The 6,000-nt window shown below is 39.0% G+C and overlaps 1 long non-coding RNA gene across 1 annotated transcript in view; it reads left to right on the forward strand.

Moving 5' to 3' along the window:
* Positions 1–3,721, forward strand: part of LOC145542908 (uncharacterized) — a 33,079-nt gene extending 29,358 nt beyond the window's left edge. The window contains exon 4 of the long non-coding RNA XR_014080244.1: positions 2,651–3,721. This is a non-coding gene — a long non-coding RNA (uncharacterized LOC145542908). The remainder of the gene's footprint in view (positions 1–2,650) is intronic.
* The last annotated feature ends 2,279 nt before the right edge of the window (positions 3,722–6,000 follow it).

Consider the following 6,000-nt stretch of genomic DNA (forward strand, 5'->3'; position numbering starts at 1 on the left):
CAAATATCATTGCATTGGTGATATTTACAGTGCATGAGTGTGGAATGTTTTAGCAAGATGTACTTAGTCTAGGAATACTTAAGGGAATCAAATCTGGAATCTATGCACTAGGCTGCATACCTGTCTAGAAAATATCACATAATTTATATAATTGAGTATTAAAGTGACAGTGTTTCAGAGCCAAATATTTTTCCATAGTTTAAGTCATGTCCTGGTGGCATAATTTGGAGGCCTCACATGTTAGATCTGAGTAAGAGCAGCGTGCATACAGGAAAGAGGGACCTGAGGAGTGGGTTGATAGTTCCAGACCTCTTTGTGCTTTGTCAGTACCTTGCAGTTACCTGTATCCTTGATATAATTAATGAAGCTTAACACTAGATAGAATTCAGACAGTGTCTGAATTAACCTTGGAAGGAACAGTAAGAAAAGGAATAAAAATGTAGCAACAACCAGAAAGATTCAAGATTTACAGGTCAGTGTTGGTTTCCAAACTGGTTCTCTGAGTATAAGAAGTCCAAAGTTCCCTAGTAGTAGTTGTAGCCTGTAATTCAATGAAACTCTATGTCCCACAGCAAGAGTTTACTCTTTCTAAAGACCAAGACTTCTAACCCTACAAAGCTTAGAGTCATGATGATGGGACCCTCAATGTTCTCCAGGGGATCACTGAGATTAATAAGGAGTGGGGTCACTTCTTTCACCCCAATCCTGGAACCACCTGTTTCAATGTGGGCTCTCCAAGAAGCATATGCCAAGACTGAACCAGATTGACAGGAGATTTATGGGGTAAATGCCAGTGGAAGATGAAGAGAATAGGAGCAGGAGTAGGCAGAGTGAGAGCCCACATCTCAACAGTAATGATCAAAGGAAGGGTTGGATAGTAAGAATCTCAGAATTCACTGTTGAGCTGAGAATTTCAAGCAGCCTGTTAGAGAGTCACCAAGCTTGAGTTGTGGGTTAGATGAAACCCTATCTTGTAGGAATTCTCGAGTGGGTGGGCATTCTAGTGCTTTCCTTGATCCCTGCCACTGCCCTGTCATTGCGTGTGAGTAGATTGGCATGAACATTGTGGTGGGTTCAGACTTGTAGCATTATGAGGGTGCCAGTTGCCTGTGTTTCCTAGGTAGCTTCTCTTAAAGGGAGATTGGAGCAGTCTACTTCAATGACTGCTACAAAAAATTCTGGGTTAATCCAAAAGAAGGAAAATGTCCTTAAATATGTAAATTTAACTGATAGAGGATTCCCTAGTGGCTCGGATGGTAAAGAATCCGCCTGCAGTACAGGAGACCAGGGTTCAATCTCTGGGTCGGGAATATTCCCTGGAGAAGGAAATGGCAACCCACTCCCATACTCTTGCCTGGAAAATTTCACGAACAGAGGAGCCTGGCAGTAGGCTACAGTCCATGGGGTAGCAAAGAGTTGGACGCGACTGAGCAAATAACACCCCCAAATGAGTGGCAGAGGGAAGGAGACAGTTTGAGATACATTCATATTGTGTGAAAGATTCTACACTTGGACGTTTTAATCCATCCACCACTGTGAAGGTTGTACGTTGAAATATGCTTGGCAAGCAAAAGATGTTGCTGCTGCTAAGTCGCTTCAGTCGTGTCCGACTCTGTGCGACCCCATAGATGGCAGCCCACCAGGCTCTGCCATCCCTGGGATTCTCCAGGCAAGAACACTGGAGTGGGTTGCCATTTCCTTCTCCAGTCCATTAAAGGGAAGAGTGAAAGTGAAGTTGCTCAGTCGTATCGGACTCTTAGCGACCCCATGGACTGTAGCCTACCAGGCTCCTCCGTCCATGGGATTTTCCAGGCAAGAGTACTGGAGTGGGGTGCCATTGCCTTCTCCGGCAAAAGATGTTAGGGTCTTCTTTATGGCAGACATATACATAGAAATGTGTGAGATAGACTGAGGGTGCTAAAGTTATCTTTATAAATGGTTGTATTGCCTTTGCTCAAAATATTTCATTATCAAAATCAATATTCAAATGTAAATATTTAGAATAAAATTTTACTCTTCCTTGGATTTGTTTTCACTTTAAAGATATTTTAGTGATCTTTTCTCTAGGACTTTTCATTAGCATTTTCATGTTTTATTGATTGTAAACACTACCCAAAATACCACTTAACTGTATTTGTCAATGTTTTTACAAATACTTAATTTTATTTTACTTGTCAGGAAAGAAGCTACCAAAATGTTATAAAAATCGTGTGGGAGCTTAACATGTCACATGCATTGACTGACTGATGTTTGCACTTGAATGTATTTATACACGATGAGGTCAAGAATGTTTTAATATTAATGTGCTGACACTAATCTACAGAACCACTCATAATTGAATTCTTATAGACCCATCATCTTTAGAAATTTCACTCACTCCCAACCTTGATGAACTGTCATAATAATTGATTGTATTAACAGAAATAAATAGCCCAAATTTGACTCACCCTCACAACAACCCCGTTTCAATTGACACAGATGAGAAATAAGGTTATTTCACATTGCCCCAGCCAGGTCAAGGCTCAAGGAAAGCTCTGGCTCGTGCCTTTAATGTGATCCTGCAGACAAGTGGATGAATCGGCTTTGTCAGTCTCTTTCTGTTTGGCGTGAACACCAATAACCTTGCTTCTCTTTCCTGTTTCTCCTAAAGGGAAGGAATTTTTGGCTGAATACTGCTTACTTTTACTGTTACACAGCTACAGAGTTTAAGGAATGAACAGTAATTACATGCCATTAAACTCAGAAGGCCATCGGCATAGATGAACATTCTGAAGAGGACACAGCCTTCAATCTCAGTACAAGATGATTACCAGAGCGTATTAGTAGAGTGCTGGTGAAGGAGAGGAAGGAATAACTCTGGAAATATGCTAAGGCAGCAAAGCCATGAAAATGCAGTTAGACACGGCAGTGACTGCATTGATTATGCCAGGAATGATTTAGCAGAGGTGTTTCACACTTGCCATTAAACAAAGAGCCGTAATGGGGTTTAAAATGTACTCAGTTTCTACTTGCTCTATCCAGCTTTAACCACAGAGGTGTCACTTACATTATTTCTTAATGTTGGTTTTGTGGGAAAATCCCGGGCTTTTTGTAACAGGACTGTTTTTCCTCTGGATTCAGCAGTTGTAGAACTTTATGTTTTCTTCTTTGTCAATCAATGACTCTCTTTTGGTTAAAACACATTTTAAAATTGACCTCCTCCAGGAAGCTTTCTTGATTAATTGTATTTAGTTACTTCCTTTTAATATCTTCCATTTGTGAGTGAGCACTGTTTTAAATCATATTTCTGATATGTTGGTTTGAAAGGCTTAAAATATGTAAGTGTACATATATATATATATATATCTCTTAAACTTTCAAACCAATGTGGATAGTAATGTAATATATACTTAGATGGTGATAGGGTATAATTATCTTCATAACTAGATCACTAACTCTGACTAAACCAGAATTTTTTATTTCTTTTATACACGTTCATAAGTATTATGTCATTGTGAATACAGTGTACAAAAGTCAGGTGACAAACCCTGAAGATTCAGTAGGAGGTATTTGTTTCTGACACTGATGAAAAGGAAAAACATCTGAATACCCAGTGTGGGTTGGTCATTTTCCCACTGCCTTGAAAAGGACAAGTGTTATAGCATTTCTTTTTTTCATCCTGATTATACAAGAGACTGTTCTTTATGTATGCTCTAGGAGAAATAAAAAAGTAAAAATCTAACCTGCTGTCAAACAAAAGTAGCTTTCATTATTGAAATTATATGACCAAGTATGTTAAGACAGATTTAAATAAAATACACAATTCTAAGAAGTGGGATAAAAATTGGGCTACTCTCAGTTGTGCCTTGCTCAAGCCCCCATCTCCTTTAAAGCAGCCTTCTTTTTGAGTCCAGGATAAAATTCTACCCAGGGTCATCTATAGTCCTACTCCTTGCTTCCTAACACAATTCCTAATTAGAATTCACATATATGTTGGGAATTCAAATGACTAAATCATCCCTATGATTACTAACTATATTAGGTTTCTCTCACTTCTATTAAAAACAAAACAAAACATAGACTTGCTGGCTTAAAAATACATACACACACAAATTTATTGTCTTACAGTTCTGGAGATCAGAAGTTCAAAATCAGGGCTGAGCTCCCTCCAGTGGCTCTAGAAGAAAATCTCTTTCCAGGCTTTCTCTATCTTCTAGAGCTTCATTTCTTGCATTCTTTGGCTCCTAGCCCCCTTTTCTGTCTTCAGAGCCAGTGGGAAGCATCTTGCTTCAATCACCAAATTGCCCCTTCTTGTGTCTGTAGTCCTGTTTCCCTTGACCTCCCTTTTGTAAGGATATCTATGATTACATTTTAGACTTACCTGGAAAACTAAGGATAATCTCTCCATCTCAAGGTCATTAATTCAATCACATATGCAAAGTCCATTTTGCCTTATAAGGTAACATTTCCAGGTTCTATACTTCAGGATAATACTAGACATTTCAGGCATTGTGGTGGGATGGTGGGGAAGTATATTTTTGTTCTCGGGGTGGGAGCTATCTTTTAGGATCCTTTGAATCACATCAGTTCAGCAGTTGCCTTATCTGCCCACTTATGCCTGACCTAAGCAATAGAACTCTCACATTGATTTAAACTTTCAAATGCTCATCATGGAATAAAACATGTGTTTTCTATTCTCAGGAGTTCTGTAAAATTTGGATGTGGGCTGTTTCAGGGCCAGTCTTTAGTTCCTCCTTTCTATGTATAAGGTGTTCTGTATTTTCTTGGGCTCCAAAATTACTACAGATGGTGACTGCAGCCATGAAATTAAAAGACACTTGCTCTCTGGAAGAATAACTATGACAAACCTAGACACGATATTAAAAAGCAGAGACAATACTTTACCAACAAAGGTTTGTATAGTCAAAGCTATGGTTTTTCCAGTAGTCATGTATGGATGTGAGAGTTGGATCAAAAAGAAAGCTGAGCCCCAAAGAACTGATGCTTTTGAACTGTGGTGTTGGAGAAGACTCTTGAGAGTCCCTTGGACTGCAAGGAGATCCAACCAGTCCATCCTAAAGGAAATCAGTCCTGAATATTCATTGGAAGGGCTGATGCTGAAGCTCCAATACTTTGGCCACCTGATGCAAAGAACTGACTCACTGGAAAAGACCCTGATGTTGAGAAAGATTGAAGGCAGGAGGAGAAGGGGATGATAGAGGATGAGATGGTTGGATGGCATCATTGATTCGATGGACATGAGTTTGAGCAAGCTCCAGGAGTTAGTAGTAGACAGGGAAGCCTGGCATGCTGCAGTCCATGGGGTCACAAAGATTTGGACATGACTGAGCAACTGAACTGAACTGAATTGAGGTGTGAACTTCCTAGCTTTCAAGTACTTCTGAATATACAGTCAATAGCTCAGTTAAAGCAAGGAAGTAGATAAAAGTTACATGTAAAGTTTATGCTTAGTGCTCAGTTGTTCAGTCATGTCTGACTTTTTGCCAAGCTATGGAATTTTCTAGGCAAGAATACTGGAGTGGGGTGCCATTTCCTACTCCAGGGTTTCTTCTCAACCTAGAGATCAAACTAGAGTCTGTTGAGTCTCCTACATTGGCAGGTGGCTTCTTCACCACTAGTTCCACCGGGGAAGCCCTAGGGTTATGCACATAAATATATATATGTAAAAGATTCCTTTTAATTTTCCTACCACAAGGAAAGAGTTAAAGTTATGCTTCTCTTAACATTTTGTGGTATTTGTCATGAGACTTCAAGCAAACTATTGTCTGTTATTCTGATCATATTACCAGATAAACTTCTTATGAGATTTACATAACTTAACAACATCCGTTATGCATAGGTAGTCTCATTAAACCGTGTAAACTGTGACTATTTATTGGATGAAACAGAGATTAAATTTTTTCACTAGCATAAAAGATTTGCCACAAACTGCATTTTTTTCTGGATAGCAAGATTTAAAAAAATAATTTTTTAAAATGTATGTAAGAAACATTTTATTTT

This window comes from Giraffa tippelskirchi, chromosome 3 (genome assembly GCF_054371585.1).
Source record: "Giraffa tippelskirchi isolate mGirTip1 chromosome 3, T2T-mGirTip1v1.2.pri, whole genome shotgun sequence".
Taxonomy (NCBI): domain Eukaryota; kingdom Metazoa; phylum Chordata; class Mammalia; order Artiodactyla; family Giraffidae; genus Giraffa; species Giraffa tippelskirchi.